The sequence below is a fragment of the Leptodactylus fuscus genome, chromosome 3 (genome assembly GCF_031893055.1).
Source record: "Leptodactylus fuscus isolate aLepFus1 chromosome 3, aLepFus1.hap2, whole genome shotgun sequence".
NCBI lineage: Eukaryota > Metazoa > Chordata > Amphibia > Anura > Leptodactylidae > Leptodactylus > Leptodactylus fuscus.
In genome coordinates this window covers 229006085-229023885 of record NC_134267.1, presented here as the reverse complement: position 1 = coordinate 229023885, position 17801 = coordinate 229006085, and the positions used below count along the sequence as shown (strand labels likewise).

General features: G+C 43.8%; 1 pseudogene; it reads left to right on the top strand.

The window, feature by feature from the left end:
- The window catches only part of LOC142198590 (uncharacterized), a 64812-nt pseudogene extending 47011 nt beyond the window's left edge, over positions 1 to 17801 (top strand).

Sequence of the window (17801 nt, the reverse complement as noted above, 5' to 3'; positions counted from 1 at the left end):
ACACCCAGCAACTACTGCACCCAAAAACTCTGACCATTTTAATTTTTGAAATTTTCCAGTAGCTGCTGCATTGTCAGCTTATACTCGAGTATATACGGTAAACCTAAAATGTGTCTGGTCCTGGACCAGAAATTGGCCCGGTACTGAAGTGGTTTAGTGAAATATCATCAAGAACTTCAATTTAGAAATTTCTAGTAAATATAAAACAGAAGCAAAATCCTGCAATTCACAACAGATGCACTGGGTAGACTCATGTAGAATAGACATCTCATGACACAGTATCACAAAATCATGCATTGTGTTTTTTTTCTAACAAAACTGTAATATTACTCCACACATCCTGGGACGTGCGGAGCCAATCGAAAAGGTAGAGTAGCCATCAGTCAAACAATAGTTCAGCTGGCAGTTATCGAAAGTCTATGTCCAGCTATATACTCCTCTTCCACTGTATACATCCTGTGACACTACTGATAAATCTTCTCCATTAACCATTGTATCTGGAAGACAGATGTCTAGAATACTTTTCCCGTATGTTTTTCCTACATTACGATACGATATTATATGAGTTATCGGACTTCTGCTCATGGTTTACTATTCTCTTAACCCTCAGTGTTTCCTTTTGTAGCGATATAATGTATTACCGTTCTTTCAATACCTTCCCGGAGCCCACACAAAAATAAAACAGAACGTTAAGGAGCTACATGCCTACTTCAAGATGAAGTTTGCGGAACATCGTAAAGTACTGGACAAGGATGACCAGCGCGGATATATTGATGCGTTTCTTGTTAAACAGGAGGAGGTAAAAATACGCAAAGAATTTTTGACTTTTTTGAGTAGATCATGTGTTGTGTCCATTGGAAAATACCTACTTAGACCAATTTCAGATAAACATGTAACTGGCCATATTAGACTCTGAATACTGAAGAGTATCCCAAGACTTTGACCTGAACTCTCATCATCATAGATCACTTTAACCAATAGAACCATGGTCAGGGAAGGATACTTGCTATAATACTGGGGGACATTAAATTGTACATTGTAACTATTGCCGTACTGTATAGAACTCAAATGGAATGCGGTCCATTATCTTCAATTTTTTCTATGTAGGGTCTATTTGCTCAAACAAGTTTGAGACCCTGCATCAAGCTATGTGTCTTGGGCCATAGAAAGTGCCCCCCAGTTTTAAACTCCCTCTATGATAACAGTACACAACAACTGAGTATCTGATGGGACAATCTACTCAAAATTGACCCCATCATAATGTTTAAAATGGTTTTGATGAATTTACTCATATCCTAGTTACTAGAGATGAGCAAGTAGTTAAATTACTCGAATCGAATATCAAATCCTATTATACTCTATGGGGGAAAAATGCTTGTTTCAGGGGTAGGCAACATTCGATCAAATTGAACTTACCAAGTCCAAGAGTGAGGGTCGGGCTGGATTCTCCAAGAAGTCTTCTCTGTGCAGTGTGGGGTACTTGATCGAGTACGAGTATTTCGAATACCGTAGTATTCGATCGAATACCTACTCGATCGAATAATACTCGCTCATCTCTACTAGTTACCCAATAGGTTGAGTAAATGTGTTTCCCAGGGAAGATGTTACACGAGGGTGACACTAACGGTGGGAGTCCATTCTTCTGGTTCATTGGAACAGACAAATGGACCACTAAAAATAGCAGACACCAGTAGAGTCCGAGGGACCCCAATGACTATAATGGGGTCTCATGGGTGTCCATTGGCAGTCCATTCTCGGAGTGACCTCAACATAGTAAAAATTTATTTTACCCAGTCCACAGGTCTAACAGTATCTGCCATTAAAAAAGTTTCTATTCTCTGCTCTAGGTACCAACTTATAGTAATACTTTTATAAACATTAGACAGAGCTTGGTATATTTCAGTTCTATAAAACTTACTATAAATCCCTAAAGTTGGTCTACAAGTCATCTGTGGATTGCAGAAATGGTCATATTTTTTCACAATAAATTGAATTTCTTTTGTAAATTTTTGAATTGTAATATTATTAATCCAGTACATGAACTAGATGAATATTCGTATGTATCTATTTAGGAAAAATCTGACCCCAACACATTTTTCCATGAACAAAATCTCCTGAGCGTTTTAATAACCTTATTCATGGCTGGAACTGATACCACATCCTCTACTGTCCGATGGGCCATTTTATTTATGATCCAGAACCCTGAAATTCAGAGTAAGTTCTTCATCTAACCAACAACTTAAAGAGGTTCTCTACCTTAGCCAATCAATTCTTGTTAAAAGGGTGTCCTTAAGAATAAGCTGATCACATAGGACCACCACGGTCAGATGTAATGTGTGTGTAAACTTCATAGTGAGTAATTCTGAGTAGCGCCATCACGTACCGATCATTCAAGTTTATGGGGGGGTCTTTGCAATGTAGGATAAACCCTCCAGAGAGAGAAATGCTCTTTGTAACCACTCTCCATTCTGGCCAAGGATAAGGATTCTGAACTCGGGAAGAGTATCTATTAGGCTGAGGCCCAACGTTGCAGAAACGCCTTGTTTTTTGTTGCGAATTTAGCTTTTTTTTTATTACTCAAAGTCAAGAGTGTATTAAAATAGAAGGGAGAAGTATTAGGGTAAGTTCACACAGGGTTTTTTTGGATCGGAACTTGAGGTGGAGGCCGCCTCAGGTTCTGATTCAAAAAAATGGCTAGCCGCGACTGAAAGCTGGTGCACTGCACCGGCATCCAGCCGCACACTCTGCTCCAGATTAGGCCTAGACAGGAGGAGGGTGTGCCTTCAGGCCAAATTGCGAGGCGACTCGGCCTGAAGAATGAGCACCTTGCTTCTTTTTTCCGAGAGCCGTTTCTTCCGGCTCCCGGAAAAAAATCTCTGAGCGGCTTCCATTGATTTCAATGGAAGCCTTCTTTTTGATCAGGGTTTTGAGGCCTCAAATCCCTGACCAAAAAACTCTGTGTCAACTTACCCTAAGAGTTTACTTTTCAAACCACTCCTGACTTGGCTCAAAAAACCGCAGCAAAATCTGCGCCAAAAAACATTGTACTTTTGCAACAATTGGTTTTAGCCCCAAAACAAATCCTTAAAGGGGATACTCATAGACTTGAAATTACCTTACCTTGGCACTATGGTCTATTTTCTAGTGGTACTCAGAGGGGAGTCCATGTTCCATATATTCTACCCATTTTTTACCAACCATCCGGTCGCATCAATCCAGTACATTGTATATAATGAAAGACATAGCTTGAAAGTTAATAACTTAACACTGAAAAAATTACTTTTCAAAAACTATATTAGAGCGAGTACACAATGAAATTGAAAAAGTGATTGGATTGGCAACACCGCGAATGGACCATCGTAAAGATATGCCGTACACCAATGCCGTTATTCATGAGACTCAGAGACTCGCTAATATTGTACCAATGAATCTCCCAAGAGAAACTACCAGCGATGTTGTATTTCAGGGCTACGATCTACCAAAGGTGAGTGTTGCTGTCTAAATGTTTTTTGTTACATCTTACAGTTGCTTTTATAACTTGGGGGTGCAGTTAGGATTTCTGAGTAAGTGATGATCACTGCCATGTCCTTCTGGAGAAGCGTAACAGAGGGAGACAGAGCTGGGAATGTTGGTGGTCAGGTCGAGGGGGCAGTGTGATACAGGAGATAAAGAGGTTTTCCAAGCTTCGGGTTCCTCATAGCGCGGTCCAACCTTCTGCTCAGGTGTATTCTTGCCGTGGAATTCCTCATTGACTGTGATGTCCCTTCCACTGAGTCCACTGATTGAGGTCACGTGTGTCAAGGACTTCCACCAGAAGACAATAACTGAGCACTGGGGACAGGTAAATATGTATAAGTGGTAGCAAGAGATAGGGGGTATCTAATCTCTGATGGTCTAACCACTGGGACTCTCCAGAAATTATTGGAATAAGAGTCTTCTAGTGCATCAAGTTAGCCCAAAGAGTTGTGTTGCGCATGTACTACTATAGGGTCATTCACACTTGCACTCCGTGTCCAGTGTGTACATTGCACCGGCTTTCTGTCTTCAGCCTCAGTGAAACTGGACAGGGGACAGAAACCTGGCGGTCAGCTTTAAATCCCATTCACTTGAATTAGGCCTTTCCGCAGGGAAACCATTTTTTTTTAACCAGACACAAATTCCTGCATGTCTGGCATTTTGGCCATCTAAAAAAAAAAATGGTTTGTCCGCGGACAGTCCACAGGCGGACACCGGCAGTTACCTTTACAAACCTATTCCAATTAATGGGTTTTAAAGCTGACCACCAGGTTTCCGTCCCCTGTCTAGTTTCACTGGGGTTGAAGGCGAAAACCTGGCGGTATGCACACACTAGACACCGATCGCAAGTGTGAATGAACCCTAAGTGATTGTTGGAAAGTTCCATCTTAGAAGTCCCATAGAAATGAATGGAGCACTGGCCAAACATGGTCACCAGCCCTTCATTCACATGGGACTCCTAGTGGTATATGTGGCCTCCTTCTCCTCGATCACTGGGATCATCAAGGGGAGAGGATTCATGTACAAACTGTGAAAACCTGTTAACCCCAGGGTATAATAGATGGACGCCCAGGAGAGGTGAAAAAAAGGAAAAAAAACACTCATACTCACCTTCTGCTACCTCTCTTGGTCCTCCCCACGGTGTTCATGCACTTCTCTGATGTCACTTGCCGAGGCAAAGTAATGAGGCCTCAGTGGTGACCTGAGTATGCCGAGAGTCGTGACATCATGACTCGCTGTGTGCCCATGTAACTGACATCACATGCCTTAGTCATGACCCCGGGATGATGACATTATGGAAGAGTGCTGGACGTCCCAAGGAGAGTTCCAAATGCTGCGAATACCTCCAATAGCGGTAAAAGAAGGTGACACTGATTATATATATATTTTAAATCTCTGCTGGGCCTCCATCTATTATACTCTGTGGACTGAAGAGACCCCAGAGTATAATAATCCCACTTTTCACTTTGACATAACTTCGGCTGTGTTTCCCTTAGAGAGATAGAAATTAGGTAGACAGATTCCTAGAAGCATGTCGGGTGTTTAACTATGGCGGCCGCCCGGGAGACACAGTAGACACAGTAGACAGCCAGCGCTAATGACTCCGATTGGTCCCCGGACCATTTTCCTGGCAGCGCATGGGGGCCGCTATTTTGCTGGTGATGCTCCATGCTCCAGGGCCGATGTCACATTTCCATGACAGCCGGGAGCCTTGTAAAGGCTCCCCTGCCGGTTTGCAGTCTCTTTCTTTTGCAAGCTGGTCTATGCAGCCTGCAAAAAAAAAAAATATATGATTTTTTTGCAATGCATTGCATTAGTGATCAGACCCCCTGGGGTTCAAGACCCCTAGGAAGTCTAATAAATACAAAATACACTGACATATAAAAAAGTTACGGCTGTCAGAATATGGCGACTTTTAGAAAAAAAAAATTAACACAGTTTTGGATTTTTTTACGGGGTTAAAATGTAAATAAAACCATATAAATTTGGTATCATTGGAATTGTACTGAAACACAGAATACAGGGGCCATGTCATTTTGGCTGCACAGTGAACACCGTAAAACCGAAGACCGTAAGAAAGTTGCAGAAATGCATTTTTTCTTCAAATTCACCCCATTCTGATTTTTTTTCCAGCTTCCCAGTACATTATACAGAATAATTAATGATGGAATCATGAAGAACAATGTGTCATGCAAAGATTAAGACCTCATATGGCTCTGGGAGCGGAGAAATAAAAAAGTTATGGGGTTTAAAAGGAGGGCAGTCAAAAATGAAAAACGAAAATCAAAAAATGCCATCGGCGGGAAGGGGTTAAGAGTATTCTATATTATGTTTTATAGATAGATTCCCAGGAGCCCTGACAGTGTTCTACACTATGTTTTATAGATAGGTTCCTAGGAGCCCTGACAGTGTTCTACACTATGTTTTATAGATAGGTTCCTAGGAGCCCTGACAGTATTCTACACTATGTTTTATAGATAGGTTCCTAAGAGTCCTGACAGTATTCTACACTATGTTTTATAGATAAGTTCCTAGGAGCCCTGACAGTGTTCTACACTATGTTTTATAGATAGGTTCCTAGGAGTCCTGACAGTGTTCTACACTATGTTTTATAGATAGGTTCCTAGGAGCCCTGACAGTGTTCTACACTATGTTTTATAGATAGGTTCCCAGGAGTCCTGACAGTATTCTACACTATGTTTTATAGATAGGTTCCTAGGAGCTGTGACAGTGTTATACACTATGTTTTATAGATAGGTTCCCAGGAGCCCTGACAGTGTTCTACACTATGTTTTATAGATAGGTTCCTAGGAGCCCTGTGTTAGGAGTATTTAGGTTCATTACTTTCTATTTTTCTTACCTGGGGAGTTTTTGGCTGCGCAGTGTCTGGGGTGGCATCCTGGCGCTGCGGGGTTGTCCTGTCGTGAGTATTGGTGCACACCTTCTGACTTGCACGTGCGCACTGATGGTAGGCAGCTTTATTTCCTGGTTGATTAGTCTGTCCTCCCATTTGCACCTGGGAGGAGTGGTCTCTACTCTGTATTTAAACCCATGCCTCCCATGGTTCTGTGCTGAGTGTCGCTTTTACAGAGCTAGGCCTTAGCAGGAGGAGTAGGTGGTGATCTGGGATAGAGGAAGTTCCGTGGTTGGTTTTTGGGAGGTTTTGGGTGAAGGAGTTGGTTTGTGTGTTTTCCCTTCTGTGTTCACCAATCCTTCCTCTGTGTATAATTGACTGTGTGAGTGAATTGCCTTATCCTTTGATTTCTACTCAGTTTCCCTGTGTTTGTTTCCTAGTGTAAGGTTCCTTCCCATATTGGTTTGGGGAATTCTTTCCCACATGTTTCCTGTGTGCTGCTTGTGTTGTTAGTCAGCGCACAAAAATTCCAAATATTGTTTAAATAGGTATGTGTACAGACCAAAAATAGTAACAAGGGATAGAAGTGGGATTTTAAGTACACTAAAATGTAACTTTTATTTGTTTGTTTAAAAAGTTTCAGTGATAACAAATAAATTAAAATACGTTCAAAAAAGGCATGTGTGATGTGTCTTTTCTGCCCACACTCACCCCAGATTCACTAATAATATAGCAATGTAGGTGATTAAACTGAATCCCTTAGATCCCCACCTACAGACATAAGATGTAGCAAATGTAGCAAATATAGCACCACATACAAATGTCAACCACTCAATATTCGATTCACTTGTAGTGGCTAAGGAGGGGAAATGGCATTGCTATACTCCATTTAGAGCTAGTCTCGGGCAACTAGAGCACTCAACTATTTTTCTTGTGAGTTACAATCACCTGGAGACTAAAATACACATGCCACAAAACTCACTGTGGATCAGCATATAAGAAAAAGCCCAAAGTCATACATTCATCACTCCACTTAATTTGTTGTAGCTTGGGAGGGGGGATGACATTGCTATACTTAAGTTTGGGCTAATCTCGGGCAGTTGGGACCTTTAGCTCTTTTACTTGTAAGCCACAGTCACCCACAGACTCATACACACATGCTAGACAGATCGCTATATTAAGCGTATAAAAAAGGCCTGACGCGTTTCAATTAGCTCCTGCGTGGAGCTAAATCATCAGAGGCTCAATAGGAACGTGCTGTAAATACAGCGCTGTTTAAACGAGCTTCATACACGCTCGGTCGGTCATAGTTTTTGACCGCAAACAAACAAACAAATAAAAGTTACATTTTAGTGTACTTAAAATCCCACTTCTATCCCTTGTTACTATTTTTAGTCAGCGCACACCCTTGTCAGTCCCTGTCAGTAGCAGCTTCACTTGTTCGTTAGGGGTGACCCCCTTTAGTCTCCAGTCCCTAGAGGTCTTATAGGGCATTCCTTCTCCCACTTCCCTCTAGGCCTACGGTATCAGTGAGAGAGGAGCTGTCGGGGTCAGGCTTAGCCTGAGTACAGCCGACCCACACCCGTGAGGCAGGGACCAGGATAGCTAGTGGGAGTAGTGCAGGGCGAGATTCCCTACTGCTATCCCTTAGCCCCGTTGCAGCTACCTGGACTGACATAACAGTACACTCAGCCGGTAAAAAAAAAAAAAAAAAAAAAAAAAAGGTTTGTTTGCATTATGACGGACCTGAAACAGTTGTACCAGGCGGTGCAGCAGATTTCCACTGAGATGGAGGGGATCAAGCTACGAATGGATGCCATCCAAGCTTCTGACGTATCTCAGTTACAGCAGTTGGCTCAACACACAGCCTCTCAGGTGGAGGGCATACAGAGCAGGTGAGTAGCGCCCCTGTGGGTCGGCCTCTGGAGCCAAAAGTCAGCTTACCTGAACCCTTCCGAGGTAAGAGGTCAGATTTTTTCCGATTTCAAAAGGACTGTCTTTTGTATTTCCGGCTACGGCCGTTTTCCTCCGGTTCTGAGGTACAGAGAGTTGGGATTATTATTACTTTATTGAGAGATGATCCCCTCATCTGGGCACATTCGTTACCAGCCGACTCAGCTTGCTTACTAACTGTAGAGGCGTTTTTCTCCACAATGGGGTTACTGTATGACGACCCAGACAGGGTACGCACGGCTGAGTATAACCTACGACGTTTGGTGCAAGGGGATCACGCTATAGAGAAATATTGCACAGAGTTTCGTAGGTGGGCAGCAGAAGTACATTGGAATGACCCCGCTCTACTTAGTCAGTTTGAGACAGGGCTCTCGGACCAGGTTAAAGACCATCTAGTTTCTCACCCTGTTCCGGGAGATCTAGATGAGGCCATGCAGCTGGCAATTAGAGTTGGACGGCACCTCCGGGAGCGTGGAGACAAGAGTCCTAGGGGGGTTAGCCCTCCTCAATTCTCTGTTTTTAGAGAGGACCCGGGGGACCAACCCATGCAGATTGGGGCCACTGTGCGAAGTGCTAGACCCAAGAGTGAAGGGTCCCGCACAGTACGCTGTTTTGTGTGTGGAGGGATGGGACATGTAGCAAGGGTATGCCCCTCCAGAGAATGGTTCGCCAAGGAGAGTAATAACCCCAGGTCTATTGAGGGTAAAGGGAGAAAACCTACTAAGGAGGGAGGTGTGCATATTTCCTGTACTCAGACTGCCGGGTTGACCCTTGAAGGATGGGTAAATGGGCAGAAGTGCCGGATTTTGGTTGATTGTGGTTCGGCAGTCAACCTTATTGACTCAGAGTTTTGTGAGCAATTAAGGGTGAGTCCTTTGGTCTTGAAGTCTCAGATACCGGTGTGGGCTATTGATAAGACCCCTCTACAGCAAGCTGTCATCTCCAAACAGGTGGAGGGTTTGGAGTTTATTGTGGGTGGCCACCGGGAAGAGATTGACTTGTTCTTGTTGTCTAAGTTACCAGCACAAGTAGTTTTGGGGTGGCCCTGGCTGAAGCAGCATAACCCTATTATCAACTGGGAGACCGAGTCAGTAGTTTCTTGGGGGCAGGGGTGTAATGGTCGATGTCTGCCCATATCCGTTATGTCTTTGTCCATAGACAATTTGCCTCAAGAAATATGTGAGTTCAGGGAGGTCTTTGAGGAAAGGGCAGCCAAGACATTACCACCACATCGCACCTATGATTGCTCAATTAAATTTATACCAAATGCAGTGCTACCCAAGACACGGTTGTACAATCTCACTATTCCGGAGAGGGAGGCGCTCAAGGAGTATATTGAGGGGAGTCTAGAGGTGGGGCATATTCGCCCATCTAAGTCCCCAGTAGCAGTGGGGTTTTTCTTTGTAAAGAAGAAAGATGGAGGGTTGCGCCCTTGTTTGGATTTTAGGGAGATTAACAAAATCACGGTGCGGAATCCCTATCCCATTCCGTTGATCTCGGATCTATTCAGCCAGATTACGGGAGCCCGCTGGTTTAGTAAAATAGATTTACGTGGGGCGTATAACTTGCTGAGAATCAAGAAGGGGGATGAGTGGAAAACAGCGTTTAACACACCCCTAGGACACTTTGAGAATCTTGTGATGCCTTTCAGTCTAACCAATGCGCCTGCGTTTTTTCAGAATTTTATTAATGATGTACTAAGTGCCGTCATAGGGAGGGGGGTTGTGGTCTATCTGGACGATATACTCATTTACACCCCGGATTTGGAGACTCATTGGGAGAGAGTGAGAGAGGTTTTAGATCTCCTGAGGGTTAACCAATTAAGTGCTAAGCTGGAGAAATGTGTGTTCGCGGTCAATAAATTATGTTTCCTTGGCTATATCCTATCGGAAAAGGGATTCGAGATGGACCCTGAGAAGGTCAGGGCAGTCTTGGAGTGGCCGCGACCCGAGAACCTAAAGGCGGTCCAACGGTTCTTGGGGTTCTCCAACTATTATCGCCAGTTTATCAAGGGATTTTCTGAGGTTGTGAAACCTATCTCGGACTTGACTAAGAAGGGGGCTGACTGTGCTAAGTGGTCGCCAGAGGCGCTAGCTGCATTTGAAGAACTGAAGAAGCGATTCTCGTCCGCTCCCATTTTGAGACAGCCGGATGAGAGGTTGGCCTTCCGAGTGGAGGTGGATGCCTCCTCGGTGGGGGTGGGAGCAGTACTTTCTCAGGAGTTCGAGGAGGGTACGCATCCCTGTGCCTTCTTTTCTAAGAAATTCTCTGCCTCTGAACGGAATTATGACATCGGAGATAGGGAACTACTGGCAATAAAACTAGCGTTCGAACATTGGCGTCATTTCCTGGAGGGGGCCAGAAGGCCAGTCCAGGTATTTACTGACCACAAGAATTTGGTTTATCTTGGGTCGGCAAAGAGATTAAATGCACGGCAGGCCAGATGGGCTCTATTTTTTGCGCGGTTCCATTTTACCGTGACTTATGTGCCGGGTTCAAAGAATGTTAAGGCTGATGCTTTATCCCGGTATATGTCGACTGAGGAGGAACGAGAGGCGCCTGCCACTATTCTTGGGGATGGAGTGGTGGTAGCAGTATTGGGCGCGAAATTGGAGAAGGCCTTCATCGAAGCGCAACACGCTGCACCTTCCAAGATACCTAGAAACAAGCTTTTTGTCCCAACTACTCTCCGACAAAGTCTCCTGAGGGAGTGTCATGAGTCGGTTCTTGCTGGTCACCCGGGGGTTTCAGAGACCATGAGATTGGTGTCTAGGAATTTTTAGTGGCCAGGGTGGAGTAAGGATGTCTTGCAGTTTGTTCAAAATTGTTCGGTCTGTGCAAGAGCCAAGGCGTCGCATACCCGTCCCCACGGTCTTCTACATCCATTGGAATCTCCTAAGGCACCTTGGACTCATCTGTCTATGGATTTCATCACGGGCCTTCCGGTGTCTAAGGGTTTCACGGTCATTTGGGTAGTCATTGACCGCTTCACGAAAATGTGCCATTTGATCCTGTTTTCCAGGCTGCCATGTGCCAAGACACTATCAGAGGCATTTATTAAAGAAATTGTAAGGTTGCATGGTCTTCCTGAGGAGATCGTTTCGGACAGGGGACCGCAATTTGTGGCTAAATTCTGGCGGGCTTTTTGCAGCAGGTTGGGAGTTACACTGTTGTTTTCCTCCGGGTTTCACCCAGAGTCTAACGGACAAACAGAGAGGAAGAATCAGGATGTGGAACAGTTTTTGAGGTGTTTTGTTCGAGAGAACCAGAATAATTGGGCTGCCTTTCTCCCCCTGGCAGAATTTTCCCTAAACAACCATGATTCCAATGCCACAGGTACCACACCTTTTTTTTGCTCCGGTGGTAGACATCCTGTTTTCGGAGTATTTTCTTCCATTTCTTCCCCAGTTCCGGAGGAGGAGCTATTTTCTAAAAAGCTGCAAGGGGTATGGTCCCGTATCCGAGAGAATCTGGTGTGGGCGTCGCACCAGTCTAAGGTCCAGGCGGATCGGAAGAGAGGAGAGTTGCAGTTCTTCCCTGGTGAGATGGTTTGGTTGTCCACCAAGAATATCAGGTTGAAGGTTCCTAGCAAGAAGCTGGGTCCCAGGTTTGTGGGTCTTTTTAAGATCATCAAGATGGTAAATGAAGTGGCGGCGCAGCTGCAACTACCTAAAAGGTGGAAGATAAACTGGGTGTTCCATGTCTCCTTGTTAAAGAAGGCCAAGAAGGGAACGTCTCCAGTTAAGGTTCCACCAGTTTCTGAGTCCGGGGAGTATGAGATATCCCGAGTTCTGGATAGCAAATATGTTCGGGGGAAGCTACGGTATCTGGTGGCATGGAAGGGATACAGTCCTGAGGATAATTCTTGGGTCCTGGAGTCGGATATGTCAGCCCCCAGACTCGTGGAGAAATTCCACAAGGAGTTCCCGAAGAAGGATGCTCCTAGAGAATCCGGAGTCTTCTCCTTCAGGGGAGGATCCTGTTAGGAGTATTTAGGTTCATTACTTTCTATTTTTCTTACCTGGGGAGTTTTTGGCTGCGCAGTGTCTGGGGTGGCATCCTGGCGCTGCGGGGTTGTCCTGTCGTGGGTATTGGTGCACACCTTCTGACTTGCACGCGCGCACTGCTGGTAGGCAGCTTTATCTCCTGGTTGATTAGTCTGTCCTCCCATTTGCACCTGGGAGGAGTGGTCTCTACTCTGTATTTAAACCCATGCCTCCCATGGTTCTGTGCTGAGTGTCGCTTTTATAGAGCTAGGCCTTAGCAGGAGGAGTAGGTGGTTATCTTGGATAGAGGAAGTTCCGTGGTTGGTTTTTGGGAGGTTTGGGTGAACGAGTTGGTTTGTGTGTTTTCCCTTCTGTGTTCACCAATCCTCCCTCTGTGTATAATTGACTGTGTGAGTGAATTGCCTTATCCTTTGATTTCTACTCAGTTTCCCTGTGTTTGTTTCCTAGTGTAAGGTTCCTTCCCATATTGGTTTGGGGGAATCCTTTCCCACATTTTTCCTGTGTGCTGCTTGTGTTGTTAGTCAGCGCACACCCTTGTCAGTCCCTGTCAGTAGCAGCTTCACTTGTTCGTTAGGGGTGACCCCCTTTAGTCTCCAGTCCCTAGAGGTCTTATAGGGCATTCCTTCTCCCACTTCCCTCTAGGCCTACGGAATCAGTGAGAGAGGAGCTGTCGGGGTCAGGCTTAGCCTGAGAACAGCCGACCCACACCCGTGAGGCAGGGACCGGGATAGCTAGTGGGAGTAGTGCAGGGCGAGATTCCCTACTGCTATTCCTTAGCCCCGTTGCAGCTACCTGGACTGACATAACACCCTGACAGTGTTCTACACTATGTTTTATAGATAGGTTCCTAGGAGCCCTGACAGTATTCTACACTATGTTTTATAGATACAGTTAGGGCCAGAAATATTTGGACAGTGACACATTTTTTGCGAGTTGGGCTCTGCATGCCACCACATTGGATTTGAAATGAAACCTCTACAACAGAATTCAAGTGCAGATTGTAACGTTTAATTTGAAGGGTTGAACAAAAATATCTGATAGAAAATGTAGGAATTGTACACATTTCTTTACAAACACTCCACAGTTTAGGAGCTCAAAAGTAATTGGACAAATAAACATAACCCAAACAAAATATTTTTATTTTCAATATTTTGTTGCGAATCCTTTGGAGGCAATCACTGTCTTAAGTCTGGAACCCATAGACATCACCAAACGCTGGGTTTCGTCCTTCTTAATGCTTTGCCAGGCCTTTACAGCCGCAGCCTTCAGGTCTTGCTTGTTTGTGGGTCTTTCCGCCTTAAGTCTGGATTTGAGCAAGTGAAATGCATGCTCAATTGGGTTAAGATCTGGTGATTGACTTGGCCATTGCAGAATGTTCCACTTTTTTGCACTCATGAACTCCTGGGTAGCTTTGGCTGTATGCTTGGGGTCATTGTTCATCTGTACTATGAAGCGCCGTCCGATCAAGTTGGCAGCATTTGGCTGAATCTGGGCTGAAAGTATATCCCGGTACACTTCAGAATTCATCCGGCTACTCTTGTCTGCTGTTATGTCATCAATAAACACAAGTGACCCAGTGCCATTGAAAGCCATGCATGCCCATGCCATCACGTTGCCTCCACCATGTTTTACAGAGGATGTGGTGTGCCTTGGATCATGCGCCGTCCCCTTTCTTCTCAAAACTTTTTTCTTCCCATCATTCTGGTACAGGTTGATCTTTGTCTCATCTGTCCATAGAATACTTTTCCAGAACTGAGCTGGCTTCTTGAGGTGTTTTTCAGCAAATTTAACTCTGGCCTGTCTATATCTCTGGAATTGATGAATGGTTTGCATCTAGATGTGAACCCTTTGTATTTACTTTCATGGAGTCTTCTCTTTACTGGTGACTTAGAGACAGATACACCTACTTCACTGAGAGTGTTCTGGACTTCAGTTGATGTTGTGAACGGGTTCTTCTTGACCAAAGAAAGTATGCGGCGATCATCCACCACTGTTGTCATCCGTTGACGCCCAGGCCTTTTTGAGTTCCCAAGCTCACCAGTCAATTCCTTTTTTCTTAGAATGTACCTGACTGTTGATTTTGCTACTCCAAGCATGTCTGCTATCTCTCTGATGGATTTTTTCTTTTTTTTTCAGCCTCAGGATGTTCTGCTTCACCTCAGTTGAGAGTTCCTTTGAACGCATGTTGTCTGGTCACAGCAACAGCTTCCAAATGCAAAACCACACACCTGGAATCAACCCCAGACATTTTAACTACTTCATTGATTACAGGTTTACGAGGGAGACGCCTTCAAAGTTAATTGCAGCCCTTAGAGTCCATTGTCCAATTACTTTTGGTCCCTTGAAAAAGAGGAGGCTATGCATTACAGAGCTATGATTCCTAAACCCTTTCTCCGATTTGGATGTGGAAACTCTCATATTGCAGCTGGGAGTGTGCACTTTCAGCCCATATTATATATATAATTGTATTTCTGAACATGTTTTAGTAAACAGCTAAAATAACAAAACTTGTGTCACTGTCCAAATATTTCTGGCCCTAACTGTAGGTTCCTAGGAGTCCTGACAGTATTCTACACTATGTTTTATAGATAGGTTCCTAGGAGCCCTAAGAGGGTTCTACATTATGTTTTATGCAAATTTGTACCAAACTCGGTCATTCTGAAACGTACTGAGGATCCAAGCCACCAACCCAAAACACAAAATAAATCATGAGAGGCTGGGCCATCTCTATTTACCATCAATAAAACATTTTTGGGCTAGTTTCAGTAAACTACAAATCTATAGGATCTATAGTCTGTGGGTAAATGTGCTGCAGGATATAATAGAGAACTTCTGCTCTATTTGTTTTCCACAATAAACTTCTTTCACTGTAATATTGTCATCACTTACATACTGTAGATCTTTATTACATTTACACAGAGGACGTTTCATTCCATACCAAGAATTCCTTCTTGGTGCATGTTTTTGTTTTTTCTTAACAATAAGAGTATTGTTGAATCTGTAGTTATTATATATTATCGGTCATTTCTTGGGGTTAGTTAGGATCGGAAAAATTCTTACAAATTCTTAAATGTTAATGTTTTACCTGCAGATCAGACTCTGTTGACTTAGTTCTCTTCATTTTAGGGCACGTACATCATTCCCCTTCTGGAGTCGGTGTTATATGATAGTACACAGTTTGAGAAGCCCAAATCCTTCTACCCCGAACATTTCCTTGATTCCCAGGGCCAGTTTGTTAAGAGAGCTGCATTCATGCCCTTTTCAGCAGGTAATCTACTTTCCATAATATGTATTACAAGCGCTATATGAGTGGTCTACTTCTGATGGACCTTCTATGGTTATATCAAAATCTGTAATCCGCTTGGGGACTCCTTTTTTTGCATTAAAAAGCTTGCAGTACTTTTCTCTGTGCATGATTCGTGCGAACACTGCATGGAAAACACACGGACCCCATTATAGTTTATGGGGACCATGTAGTTTCTTAGTTAACCACTTTTTAATACATATAGCTTTCTATTCGGGGGTCCTCAAGTGGGTTCCCGAAACGTAATACTGAATGTAGATGTGAACCAGGCCTATGAGAATGTGAGGAGGCCTACAAGGGTGACAGAAGGTGAGCGTAAACGTTACGCTGGGTTCACACCAGTGTCCGATCTCCGTTTCCAGGTTTCCGTCTTCTGCCGCTGCTCATGGCCAGACACTTTCCAAACCAATTCAAATGGATGGGTTTGAAAAACGACTGCAGTTTTCCGTCTCCTGTCCAGTCTCTGGCAGGAAACAGAAACTTGCAAAATGGAGACCGGGGCGCCAATGTGACCGAGCCCTTGTTTTTTACATCTCCCCTGGGCCTCCACTTATTATACAGTACCTTGGGATCTAAAAAAAAATTTAAAAAATTATAATAATTTCACCTCTGGTTTGTGGATTGACAATCACAAAACTTTAGGAAAATTCACGTCAAATCCAGTTTGATCTGAACTGGTTCACTCATTTCTGGTCCTATACCCTGGCAACCTATCAATACAAAAGAGGGGTCTAAAATGGTAAGTGAAAATCTTTAACACTCTGCAAAATTTCTTAATTACTTATGTTCATGGGAATACCACTTTAGGCTAAGTCTCCACATTGGAGCTGGATCTCTGTACGGGGTACCAGTGCCTTCAGAGCGATACTAATTTTGTTACAATTAATCCACAGTCTATGTAGGGGACTGTAGGGTTAGGCTGAGTTCACAATGAGTTTTTTGGTTAGGATTTTGAGGCAGAATCCGCCTCAAAATCCTGACCAAAATAACGGCTCCCATTGAAATCAATGGGAGCCAGTTATTTATCTTTTCTGTGAGCGGTCCCTTCCGGCTCCCGGAAAAAAGGAGCAACATACTCATTCTTCAGGCGTATGCCATGGCCTGTTCAGCCTCAGACTTCCGCCTAAAGACACTCCCTCCCAACTAGGCCTATTCATTTGGACCAAAAAATGTTTTTACAGCAAACCAAGGTTAATTTTTTTTTATTTTAACCTTGGTTTGCTGGAAAAAAAACATTTTTTGGTCTATGAGTTCTGCTAACTCCATAACAGTGGAGTTTTTCTCGAGCAACCACACCTGGTTTCTGGATGTTCCCTTGAGTTTGAGCAGTTTTGTTTGGTTTCTATTCATTTGTGTACTGCACCGGCATCCAGTCACAGCTACAGTTTTTTTGGCCCGAAATCTGAGGCAGCCTCCCACTCAAATTCCAGACCGAAAAACCTGTGTGAACCCGGCCTTATAGGTTGGACTTGATGGACTTATGTCTTCATCCAACCTCATCATCTACTACTATGTAATGAAAAGTCTAACGGGATCCCCCAGAGTAGAAAATGTTATTAATAGACACTCTATGTGCTGGCTATGTGATGGAGATTCCTAACTAGTCACCCTCATCTAATAGGCTATTAAAAATGGATTTCCTAGACCTAGGTAAGAAGGGTAACCTAGACCTTAATAAATCCTGGCTGGAAAACCCAAAAATCTACTGCTAAAGTTTTCCAGTGAGTGTACACTGTGTGGCCACTTGGGCTATGGAATCATAGTGGGCTCCGTCCTACCCTTATTTTGACAGGAGACAGCATGGGAGCAGGACACGTTTCCAATACAAAGTAAAAAGTTGAAGAAAATGGCAAAAATAGTAGCCAAGCTGTAGAACATGATGGTAACACAGATTTAGAACAATGGAACTCTTTACTCACATATTGTATCTCTCACCGTCTTCTCTTCTCATTTGTAATCTACTCAAGGAAGAAGAGCCTGTGCTGGAGAAACACTTGCAAAAATGGAGTTGTTCCTGTTCTTTACTACTCTTATGCAAAAATTTACGTTTCATACCCCTTCAGAGACTGACTTCTGTGTGAAACCTTTGACGGGATTTACAATTTCCCCACTAGGTCAGAATATCTGCTGTGTACCACGGATGTGAGAGAATAAAGCGACTTCATGA